This window comes from Elephantulus edwardii, unplaced genomic scaffold, assembly GCF_000299155.1.
Source record: "Elephantulus edwardii isolate Elephantulus edwardi_28Jun2011 unplaced genomic scaffold, EleEdw1.0 scaffold00099, whole genome shotgun sequence".
NCBI lineage: Eukaryota > Metazoa > Chordata > Mammalia > Macroscelidea > Macroscelididae > Elephantulus > Elephantulus edwardii.
The window spans coordinates 2,787,233-2,800,027 of record NW_006399849.1 but is presented as its reverse complement, the minus strand read 5'-3'; the positions used below and the strand labels follow the sequence as shown (position 1 = coordinate 2,800,027).

The window sequence follows — 12,795 nt, the reverse complement described above, 5'->3', positions numbered from 1 at the left end:
TGCTACAGATTGGTCCAGTCGTGAGAATTTTTGTCTTCTTTTTTTTCTTTTTTTTTTTTAAGCCAAACTTTTTATTTCCAAAGTGGTGCCATAAATTTCTACCGAGTGCCAATGGTCACTTGCCACACTCGCACCAGATTGTCTGTGTAGCCAGAAAACAGAGCCTGGCCATCAGCAGACCAGGCCAGAGAGGTGCAGCTTTGCTGCTGTTGCTGAGAACTTCTTGCTTCAGTTCATCTACAATGATCTTGCCCCCCAAGTCCCAAATCTTGATACTGGGACCTGTGGCAGCATAGAGCCAGTAGCGGTTAGGACTGAAGCACAGGGCATTGATGATGTCACCACCATCTAAAGTGTAGAGATGCTTGCCTTCATTGAGGCCTGGCCATCCTCGCCTCCAGAAGCACAGAGGGATCCATCTGGAGAGACAGTCACAGTGTTCAGGTAGCCTGTGTGGCCAATGTGGTTGGTTTTCAGCTTGTAGTTAGCCAGGTTCCACACCTTGACCAACTTGTCCCAGCCACAGGAGACGATGCTGGGGTTGCTGCTGTTGGGTGAGAAGCGGACACAAGACACCCACTCCGAGTGACTCTCATCCTGGACAGTGTACTTGCAGACACCCAGAGTATTCCATAGCTTGATGGTTTTATCTCTGGATCCTGAGACAATTTGCTGGTTGTCAGAAGAGAAGGCCACACTCAGCACATCCTTTGTATGCCCTACAAATCTGCGTGTGGTAGTACCCGTTGTGAGATCCCAGAGGTGTAGCATTCCATCCCAGGAACCAGAAAGGGCAAACTGGCCATCAGAGGAGATGACCACATCACTAACAAAGTGGGAGTGGCCATGCAGAGCACGCTGAGGGATGTCATAGTTGGTTTCATCTCGGGTCAGCTTCCACATGATGATGGTCTTATCTCGCGAGGCGGACAGTATCATATCTGGGAACTGCGAAATGGTCGCAATTTGAGTTATCCAGCCGTTGTGGCCCTTGAGGGTGCCACGAAGGGTCATCTGTTCAGTCATGTTGACGGCGGGTGTGGGAGTCGCCGCAGCGACGAGGATGGCAGTGGATAACTCAGAGACGCCGAGAGCACAGAATTTTTGTATTCTTAACATTGAGCCTCAGTCCATATTGAAGGCTGCAGTCCTTGACCCTCTGCAGTAAGTGCATTGAGGTCCTCCTCAGTTTCAGCGAGCAGGATTGTGTCATCTGCAAAACGCAGATTGTTGATAGATCGTCCACCAATCCTAATGCCACACTTTTCCTCATAGAGCCCAGCCTCTCGTATAATCTGCTCTGCATACAGGTTGAAAAGGTATGGAGATAGAAAACATCCCTGACGTACACCCTTCCCAATTTTGAACCATGCAGTGTTGCCCTGCTCTGTTCTGATGACTGCCTCATGGTCTAAGTATAGGTTTCGCATTAGCACGATTAAAAACAGTTTGTTATGATCCACGCAGTCAAATGCCTTTGCATAATCAATGAAACACAGATAGACATTCTTCTGGTATTCTCTGCTTTCAGCCAAGATCCATCTAATATCAGCTACAATATCCCTAGTACCACGACCCCTTCTAAACCCAGCCTGGACTTCTGGCAGTTCTCTGCTGATGTACAGTTTCAGTCGTTTTTGGATAATCTCCAGTAGAATCTTGCTTGCATGTGAAATAAATGATATTGTTCTGTAGTCTCCACACTCAGTTGGATCGCCCTTCTTTGGGATGGGAACAAATATTGACCTCTTCCAATCAGTTGGCCAAGTGGTTGTTCTCCAGATTTCTTGGCACAACTTGGTGAGCACATCCACGCAGCATCTGTTAGCTGAAATATGTCAATTGGTATACCATCTATTCCTGGGGCCTTATTTTTTGCTATTTCCTTCAAAGCAGCTTGATCTTCTGCCTTCATCACCATAGGCTCTGGCTCAAATGCTATTTCATTAAATTCTTCTGTACCTGCCAATTCCTTTTGGTACAATGACTGAGTATATTCCTTCCATCTTCTTTTGATACCTCCTGGATCATTTAACATTCTGCCTAAAGCATCCTTGATTGTAGCAACTCGGGGTTTAAATTTGCTCATCAGTTCCTTGAGCTTAAGAAATGCTGAATGAGTTCGGCCCTTTTGATTTTCCTACTCTAGCTCCTCGCACATTTCATTGTAGTATTTTGCTCTGTCATTCTGTGCTGCCTTTTGGAATCTTCTGTTCAGCTCTTTAGTGTCTTGGTTCTTCCTTGCGCTTTGGCTTCTCTATGTTCCAGTACAATCTTCAGAGTTTCTTCTGACATCCATTTTGGTCTTTTCTTCCTCTTCTGTCTTTGTAATGACCGCCTGCACTCTTCCTGGATGATACATTTAACATCCTCCCACAACTCATCTGGTCTTCGCTCATTAGTGTTCAAGGCCTCAAACCTGTTCCTGAGATGATTCTGAAATTCAGGTGGTATGAAATTAAAGTCATATTTTGGCTCCTGTGGTTTCGGTTTAATTTTCCTCAGCTTCAGCTTGAACTTGCATATGAGTAGTTGGTTGTCTGTTACACAATCAGCTCCTGGCCTAGTTTTCACAGCTGATACTGAGCTTCTCAAGCAGTTTATGCTTCCACATTTGGAGTCAAAGAGGAAGAAATTGAGAATTTTTACCAAATCTTGCAGTCTGAAATTGATTGAAGATAGAATCAAGAGGTGTTAATGATAATTGGTGACTGGAATGCAAAAGTAGGAAACAGTGAAGAAGGAATAGTAGTTGAAAATAATATGGTCTTGGTGATAGAAATAAAGCTAGAAATAGAGTGATTGTTTATATTTTGTTTGGTTTTTTTGTTACTTTAACCCTTTTTTCATTTTTTTTTTTACTGATTTTCATGTAATTCCAGAACATCTCCAGAGTGCTGAAGAGCAACTATGTCAGTCTCTAAACTAAGGTGTGTCTGATCCAGGCCATGGTATTCGCAATTACATGTTATGCATCAGAAAGTTGGACAATGACTAAGGGTGATAGAAGGAGAATTGATGCCTTTGAGCTGTGATTCAGGATAAGAGTATTGAATATACCTTGGACTGCTAAGAGACCAAACAGGTTCATCCTAGAGAGGGTAAAACCAGGCTGCTCCTTGGAGGCAAGTGTTCTGAAGCTTCATCTGATGTACTTTGGAAATGTTGCAAGGAGGGATCAGTCCTTGAAGAGGGACATTATGCTTGAGAGGGTAAAGGGACAGCACAGAGGGGGAGGACCCTTGATAATACAGATTGACTCAGCGACTGAAGTAATGGGGATAGGTGTCCTGTTTCATTCATATACATTGTGTGTTATATACAATCTTTCAAATACATTGTATTTCATGCAATCATTCATATACATTCTATTTTACTTTTTTAAAAAAATGCTTTTCTTAAAGTTTGTATACATTGTGTTTCCCACTTTTCTTCATTCATATTGTTTTCATATAATCATTCTCATACATTATGGTGTGTTGGGTTTGGTTTGGATTTTTAATTTAATATTTTGTTGTGTACCATAGAGTCAGAACTGACCCATAGCTGACTCTAAGGCAGGTTTTCAGAGGCAGTTAATCACATGTGAGGAGATTGCCCATCCTTTTCACATGGAGCACCTGGTGGCTTTGAACTATGTGCCTTCAGGATTGCAAAGCAGCTTCTTGCCCCTAGGTCACCCGAGCTCCCCTTTCTCTTTTATGCTGGTTGACATATAAAGTTTATATACATTGTTTTTTACACCAGATCTTTCTTGCTTCCTTAAGTCACACCTTCCCCCACCCATTAAACCATACAATCCTTTTATTACGCCCTCCACCCATCATCACCCTGTGCTCCCACTCTCCCCTCCACTTAGATCCTTATACACATGTTACTAGTCATCTATTTCTACAATAATGGTCTTATACAGTATTTATCCTTATGTGATTGAGTTAGTTCTCTTAACATAATGCTCTCCAGTCACTCCCAAGTTAGATAGTGATTTGCAAAATCAGTATTCCATCATGTGAATGTATCATAATTTCTCAATCTAGTCAATTGTGGTTGGATATTTGCATTGTTTCTATGTTCTTGCAACAGTGAACAATGCTGCTGTGAACATTGTTGTACTAGTCTCCATTTATGCCTCAGTTCTTATTTTCTTAGGATATATTCCAAGTAGTGGAGTAGCTAGCTGGGTCATAAGGAATTTGTATGTTGAGCATTTCGAGGAAATGCCAAACTGCCTTCCAGAGTGGTTGTACCATTTTACAATCTCACCAGCAGTGTATAAGAGTTCCTACCTCACCACATTCTCTCCAGCATTTTATTAACTTGCTGTCCTGTTTGCCACTGCTACTGGAGTGAAATGGTATCACATTGTGGTTTTGATTTGCATCTCTCTTATTGCCAGTGATTTTGAATATTTTTTCATGTGTCTGTTGGCCACCCAAATGAATGATAGAATGTTGTGTTTTCAATTATTTATTCATTGTAAATACACTATTTTAAATTTTTTTATGGGTTTGCTTACAAAGTTCATATATATTGTGTTTTATACTATTCTTCATTTCATACAATCATTCAATCTCATTTTCCTCACTGTTTTACTCCCAGCATAGTAGACTATATGATTGTTTGATTCAAAATAGACAAAGCTAGTTCATCTCAGCTCATTAATGCCTAACATTGATTTCTTTTTTAACAATGTCTAGTTTTCTTAAAGTCGTACTTTGTACATTCCATGTTCCAATTATTAATGGAAGTTTGGAGATATTCTCCCTCATTTTTTAGTGTCTTTATATAGGAAGGCTTTATACCCAGTATTATATCTAATAGTGTTCCTCTATTTTTCATAGAGTTTTTGAAGACCTGTTGTTTCAGAAATGAATTATCAATACTTCTTCAGAGTAAAAGCCACATCAGTCTTGACAAACCAGAGCCTATATTGTTAGAAATATGCGTAGCTCCTGTTGGCACATGGTTAGCTAGTTCCTCCAAATACTTTAACAGACCTCCATTAGTGGGCCCAGAATTTTACCTATGTGTTCTATGTTGTGGTTTGGCCCTAGTTGTTTGTTTCATAGACAGAAGAGATGTAGACTATTGTTGTTTTTTTTAGGTGCCATCGAGTCAGGCACAACTCATATAGATCCTATGAACAAAAGATATGAACCTTGTTCTATCCTACACCTTCCTCATGCTTCTTGATACACAACAGGCCACTGCCGCAGCCACTATGTTAATCCACCTGGTTGAGTGTCTTCTTCTCCTTTGCCCACCCTCCAACTTCCCCAGCATCATGTTTTTCTCCAAGGATAGCATCTCCTAGCAACGTGCCTAAAGTATGCAAAGCCAAGCCTCATCATTCTTGTCTCCAAAGAACACTCAGACTGTACCCTTTCAAAACTTAACTGTTCATTCTTTTGGCCATCCATGGGATGTTCAGTGCTCTTCTCTGACACCACAACTCAAACTCGTCAATTCTTCTTCTCTCATCCTTATTCATTGTCCAGTTCTCAGATGCATAGCTAGTAATCAGAAAGACTATGGCCTGGATCAGACAAACCTTAGTCTTCAAACTGACATTATTACTCAATAATTTGGAAAGGTCTATAACTGTAGATTTTCCTTGTCCAATGTGTCTTTTTATTTCCTGACTACTGGTACCAAGGGTGTTAACTGTGGATCCAAGCAAGATGAAGCTGTTAACAGTTTCAATCTCCTCCCCATCCGTCATGATGCTGCCTATCAGTCCAGTGGTAAGAATCTTTGATTTTCTGACGTTGAGATACAATCCATACAGAATGCTGCATTCCTTGGTCTTCTGCAATAAATGCTTCAAGTCCTCCTCATTTTCAGCAAAGGGACATAGGAGTAGATCTTAAACAATCTACTTCCTTGAATTCTATTTAAGTAAAGATAGGTTTGGGAAGTGTTATCCTTAACAGGGATGTCTCATCAGAAATTTCAAAATCTGAAGATTCAATATGTTTGCATGTATCAGCCCTTATATCTTCATGTGTATGAGGATTTTCTCAAGATTCCATTGCTCAACAAGGGCTCTCATCTTGGTATAGCAGACCTGCTGTGGTAAGGAGCTTAATCCTCTTAGAAGGACTGGTTTTCATAACTAAGTTCTAGACCAATTCTTAGTTATTCCTACCTTTTGGCAGCTGGAGATAAAAATATCTTGGTATGAGGCAAAAAGGCCCTCTGGCTCACTCACACTTAGTTTTTCCAAATGCATCAATGGTTCTCAGTAACCATTATTTTATTCCATAGCTAACCTTTCTCCTGATTACCTCAGTGCCTGAGAAATTGCACTTCCAAAACGTTCATTCCGTTGCACATGAATCCCCTATCAGTTTAGCATTGGAAATATTGTTAACAATTCTCCCTATAAGTTTTGCCAATTCTACCAGATGCTATTAGTAACCTGTTTGTCACCAGTAATAGGGTTCTCATTACCAGCTTGCTGATAGGTGGTCCAGTTTTGAAAGCTCAATTTGGAATCTGCTTTCTATGCTTGTTGTTATTGTATGTGGTCAAGGTGGGACTGACTCATAGCTGACTCAAGAGTGGGTTTTCAGAGGCAGAGAATCAAACTGATACTGTGACATATGAAATATTATGAGTCTCCAAGAAGAAGCCTGGGCAGATGGTGAAGTTGAACTACAGCTTAGTTGCAATAGAAGCCACAGTCAAGTAAAAAGGGAATGCTAGAGCTGGGATGATGTGCATTGTACTCACTGAATGTAGTACGCCAATAAGTGCGAATCCTAACCTTGAACAAGGCTGTTTCCTTCCACAGAGGAATAGCAGCAGTCAGAAACCAATACTCATGCCATCTGGGAAATAAATGCTTCAGTCTTGAATGTGGATAAGAGTACCAAAGCATTTACTCTAATGGGGAACATCTAAGGAAGAGAGACTTGGATTTACAGGCTATCTGAAACCACAATCAGTGATCAGAAAACTTTATAGTAACTGGGGAAATACCTTCAAATACTAATCTGCAGACAAATAAAAAGATAAAAATATGGGTGGGAAATAAGGTTAAGTCTTCTAGAGGAGAACTAAAATTACAAGCCATAAATAAAGCTAATACCCAGGAGACAGGGAGTCAGAAGAAATATATTGGCATGGAGGAACAATTACTGAAGGAATTGCAAAAGATAGAAGAAAAAAATTAAATTATACATAAAGAAATACAACGACCGAAAAAAACAACACAAAACAGAGAGGTTACAACCAACAGAGTACTAGAATTAACAGAAATACAGGAAAACAGTCCAAAATATAAAGACTGAGATGGCAGAAATTTCTAACATACTGGAGGGACAAAAAAGCAAAACAGAACAGATGGAACAGAAAGTCAGTAAACTGGAAGACAAGAAACTCAATGGGGATATATTAGAAGAGTAAACATAGAAGAAATGGAAGAAAAATGAAGTAAACACTAGAATCACGTGAATGACATAAAAAGGATCAACAGACTTATGATGAGAAGCCCAGAACATGAAGGAGGCAAGGGAAGCACTGTGAAAATTGTGAAAGAGGTACTAAAAGAAAAATACTCAGATATTATGAAGAATGAGAAAATCTACCTTCAAGAAGCTCAGCAAACCCCAAGCCGAATAGACCCCAAAAGAAAAACATCAAGATCAAAGATAAGGATTGTTGTAATATCCTATTCAGTTCCTGGATATTCATAGCAATCCTATGCACAATATCTCTAAACTCTGCCCTATCCTGAGCCAATCTGACTAACTCCGAAGAACCTATCCCCATTACCAATTCATCTCATCCAGGGTCTTCTTCTCCTGTGCTGTCTCTCCACAATTCCAAGAATGATGCCTTTGTGCAAGAACTAGTCCCTCCTGGCAACGTCTCCGATGTGTGTGAGAAGGATCTTCAAAATCCTTGCCTCCAAAAAGCAATTTGGTTTCATTCTAGCTAGGAGAGACCTGTTTGTTCTCTTGGCAATCTGTGGCATGTTCAATAGCAACTACAACTTCAAAGGCATTTATTCTTCTTCTGTCATCCTTGGTCATTGTCCAGCTCTACTGAAGTATAGCGAGTGATTAGAAAAACCATGGCCTGAATTAGACACATCTTAGTTTCTATACTTACATTGTTGCTCTTTAGCACTCTGGAGAGGTCCCTGACAGCAAATTTTCCAACTGCAATTAGTCTTTTCATTTTCTGACTTCTGGTACCAAAAGTATTTATAGTAGAACGGAGCAAGCCAAAATTGTTGACAACCTAATTCTCTTCTCCATCTATCATGGTGCTGCCAGCTGGCCCAAAGATGAGAATATTGTCTTATTGATGTTGACCTTCAATCTGTATTGAAGACTACAATCCTTGCTTGACCTTCTTCAGCAAATGTTTCAAATCCTCTTCAGTTTCAGCAAGTAATGCTATATCATCTGTATAACTTAGGTTGTTGATGAATCTTCCTCCAATCCTGATGCCGCATTCCTCCTCATAATGTCCTGCTTGCGAAATGATCCGGTCTGGATTATATATTGAAAATGTATTGAGACAGGAAACGTCTCTGATGCACTCCTTTCCTGATATTGAACCATGCACTTCTTCCATGCTCTGTTCTGTCCACTGAATAGGTTTGACATGAGCACAATCAAGTGTTCTGGGATTCCCATTATTCTCAAGATTAGCCACGTTTTATTGTAATCCACACAGTCAAAAGCATTTTCATGGTAAATGAAACGCAGATATTGCTCTAATATTCTCTGCTTTCAGCCAAGATCCTTCTGACAATGGCACTAATAAAGTGTAGAAATTAGCAATATCACACAAAAATAAAAACTTGCTAAAGATTATGCAAAAAATATTAGAATAGTACATCTGACAGAGAACTACCAGAAAAACAAGCTGGGTTTAGAAGAGGGCTTGGCACTATGAACATTATTGCCAATATCAGATGTAGGTTACCTGAAAGCAAGATAAGGATAAAATGCTAAAAGCAGCATGAGAAAAACCAAGACTCACCAACAAAGGAAAACAAATTAGACAAAGTTTGGATTTTTCACAGAAACCAGAGAAAGAATATAGTAAATAGCATATACAGAAGGCTAAAAGAAAATAATTGCCAGATGAAGATTCTGTACCCAGAAAAGCTATCCATCAAATATGAAGGAAAAGGAAAACATTTTTAGAAAGAACTAAAAGAATCTGTGAAAACAATACCAACTCTAACTTTATAAAAAATTCTAAGGGAAGTCTTTCACACAGAAACACCAAAGAAAGTGAATGTACCATGTTGTTGTTAAGTGTTGTCCAGTTGAGCAAGACTCATAGTGACCTCATAAGCAAAAGATCTGAACCCTGTTCTATAAATATCATCATTTTTCTAATGTGCAACCACTGTGGAAGGCAGTATGGCGCTTTGTCAAAAAGTTACAAATAGAGATACCATTTGACCCAGCAATTCCACTACTGGGAATATACCCCAAAGAGATCATAACTGACATCCAAGCAGATATATGCACACCCATGTCTATTGTGGCCTTGTTCACAATAGCAAAGAGTTGGAAACAACCTAAGTGCCCATAAACAAATGAATGAATAGAGAAGCTGTGGTATATTCACACAATGGAATACTATTCCATTGAATATATATTCCATTGAATTGAAAAACAAGGAGCTCATGAAATAGTATTCAAAATGGGTGACCCTGGAGGACATTATGCTGAGTGAAGTATCTCAGTCACAAAAGGACAAATATTGTATAATGCCACTGTTGTAAAACAGGACTGACCTTGGGGTTAGGGAGAGACTGAGAAAAATGGGTTCAATAATGTATACTGCATTGAATCAGATGAGAGAGAAAACTGTTTAAAAAGGATATATGATTAGGTATTTTAGTCATGACAGGAGTCTAGAGCGAAGGCCACATGGTGGAATGCACCTGAAGGAGGGTTTGTAAATCAATGAAAGAATTTTTCTTTTACTTTTCCAAGAGGGTGGTGTACTGGGGGGAGGGAGGAAGGGTTGGGAGGGGAGGAAAGTGCCATAATGAATGAATGGAAATCCAGTCTCTGTAAATTTTCATTGAAATTAATAATAAATTTAAATTAAAAAAATAAAATTAAAACAAACAAAAAAGATAATGATTAGAGAAGAGGGGAAAAAAAGTGGATGTCAATCCAAGTTCCGAGATTTCTCAATCTAGGAGCTCCACCAAACCTTGTCTAACATGAATAACTCTTAAGGCATTTGAAAAACCAGTAGCACAGTGTTCAGTATCACAACAACCCCATGTTATCTCAATACAGCAAACTGACATACAAGTGCTATACCACTTAGAACAATGTTCTTCCCAAACACACCTGCTTCACACATATGCCTCCAAACTGGAGACTTCAGTTAGGACCCAATTCAATTTTAAATACAATGGCTGGCTCACTGAGCTAAGTAAAACAATACCCTTCACAATAGTTAATCACAAGATTAAATACTTGGGAGTAAATCTAACAAGAAGCACAAAGAATCTATTAAAAGAAAATTATAAAACATTACTCCAAGAAACAAAAAGAGACCTGGAGAAGTGGAAGAATATCCCTTGCTCATGGATAAGAAGACTCAATATTGTGAAAATGGCAATACTACCAAAGACAATTTACACATTCAACACAATCCCAATACAAATACCAATCCCATTATTCAACAAGATGGAAAAGGTAATCTCCAGTTTCATTTAGAATGGAAAAAAGCAAAAGTAGAAAAAAAGGTAGGAGGCATCTCATTCCCTGATTTCAAATCCTACTACACTGCCATGGTGGTTAAGACAGTATGGTACTGGTACAATGACAGACACATAGATTAATAGATTAGAATTGAGAACTCAGAAATCAGCCCATCTACCTATGGTCAACTGATTTTTTACAAGGAGATAAAATCAGTTAATTGAGGAAACGACAGCCTTTTTTAACAAATGGTGTTGGCAAAATTGGAAAACTATCTGTAGAAGACTCAAGTAAGATCCACACTATACTCCATATACAAAAACCAACTCAAGGTAGATCATAGACGTAGGACTAAAACCAAGGACTATAAACTTCATTAAAGAAAAGCTTGGAAGAACGCTACAAGTCCTAATCCACAACATAAACAGTCTTCCAAGTATCCTGAAAAATCTACAACCAGGAGAAGATAAAATAGATGAATGGGACCTTCTAAAATTAAATCCCTATGCACATCCAAAAACTTCTTCAACACGGTAAAAAGGGAAGCCACAGACTGGAAACAAGTATTTGGTAATGACATGTCAGATAAGGGACTTATAACTAGAATTTATAAAATATTTGAGCACCACAACAAGATAAAGGTAAATAAATGGGCACAGGATATGAACAGACACTTCACCAAAGAAGACATTCAGATGGCCAACAAGCACATGAAGAAATGTTCAAAATCCCTAGCTCTAAGAGAGATGCAAATCAAAACAACTATGAGATATCATCTCACTACAGTCAGAATTGCAAAATTTAGCAGAACAGCAAGCAACAAATGCTGGCGAGGCGGTGGAGAAACTGGAATCCTTATTCACTGTTGTTGGAAGTGTAAAATGGTGCAACCACTGTGCAAAGTGATGTGGTGTTTTCTCAAAAAATTGCAAATAGAGATACCATTTGACCCAGCAATTCCACTACTGGGAATATACTCTAAAGAGACCATAACCACTATCCAAGCAGATATATGCACACCCATATTTATTGTAGCTTTGTTCACAACAGCAGGGAGTTGGAAACAACCAAAGTGCCCATCAACAAACAAATGGATAGAGAAGCTGTGGTATATTCACACAATGGAATACTATGCTGTATTGAAAAACAAAGAACTCATGCAATATTATTCAAAATGAGTGACCCTGGAGGACATTATGCTGAGTTAAATATCTCAGTCACAAAAAGACGAATACTGCATTGCACCACTGTGGTAGAATGGGACTGACATCAGGGTTCAGGTAAGACTGAGAAAAACTGGATAAATCATGTATTCCGCATTGAAACAGATGTGGGAGAGAACAGTTTTAAAGCTATATATAGTAGGGAATTATGGTTATAACAAGAGTCCAGAATTAAGGTTGCATAGTGGAACACACTCGGGATGGGGGAGACGAGGATTTTATACCAATGGAGGAATTTGTTCTTTTACTTTTCAAAGAAAGGAACGAACTGGGGGGGAAGGCTGGATAGGGAGAAAAAGTGCAACAATGAATGAATGGAAATCCAAAATCTCTGTAAATATTCATTAAAATTAATAAAATAAACTAAAACAAAAACAAAACAAACCAAACACCCAAAGGCTGGTTTACTAGGTCCTAACTGAAGCTTAGAGCCCATACCTGATTGCTGACTAAATACAAGTGACAAATCAGCTTATACATAATGTTGTTGTTGTTATGTGCTCTTGAATCACTTGCGACTCATTGTGGCCATATGTGCAACAGCTCTAAACCCTGCTCTGTCCTGTGCCAATTATACTGTCTCCGGCACACCCACCCCAATTACCCCAGTCACTGAATCAATCCTCATAGAGGTCTTCCCTCCTGCGCTGTCCCTTTCCAAAGACTGTTCCCTCTTTGCAACATGTCCAAACTATGTCAGACGAAGCCTCAGAATCCTTACCTTTAAGGAGCAGCCTAGTTTAACCGTCTCCAGAATGAACCTGTTTGTTTTCTTAGAAGCCCATGGTATATTCAATACTCCAAAATATCCAGCACCATAGCTCAAGGACATCAATTCTCCTTCTATCCTCCCTAGTCATTGTCCAATTATCTGA

The 12,795-nt window shown here is 39.2% G+C and overlaps 1 pseudogene across 1 annotated transcript; it reads right to left on the bottom strand.

Annotated features, from left to right (window-relative positions):
- Nucleotides 1-98: 98 nt before the first annotated feature.
- Nucleotides 99-1,079, bottom strand: LOC102844225 (annotated as a pseudogene). The gene has a single exon (XR_438928.1). The product of XR_438928.1 is annotated as a guanine nucleotide binding protein (G protein), beta polypeptide 2-like 1 pseudogene (transcript).
- Nucleotides 1,080-12,795: the final 11,716 nt, after the last annotated feature.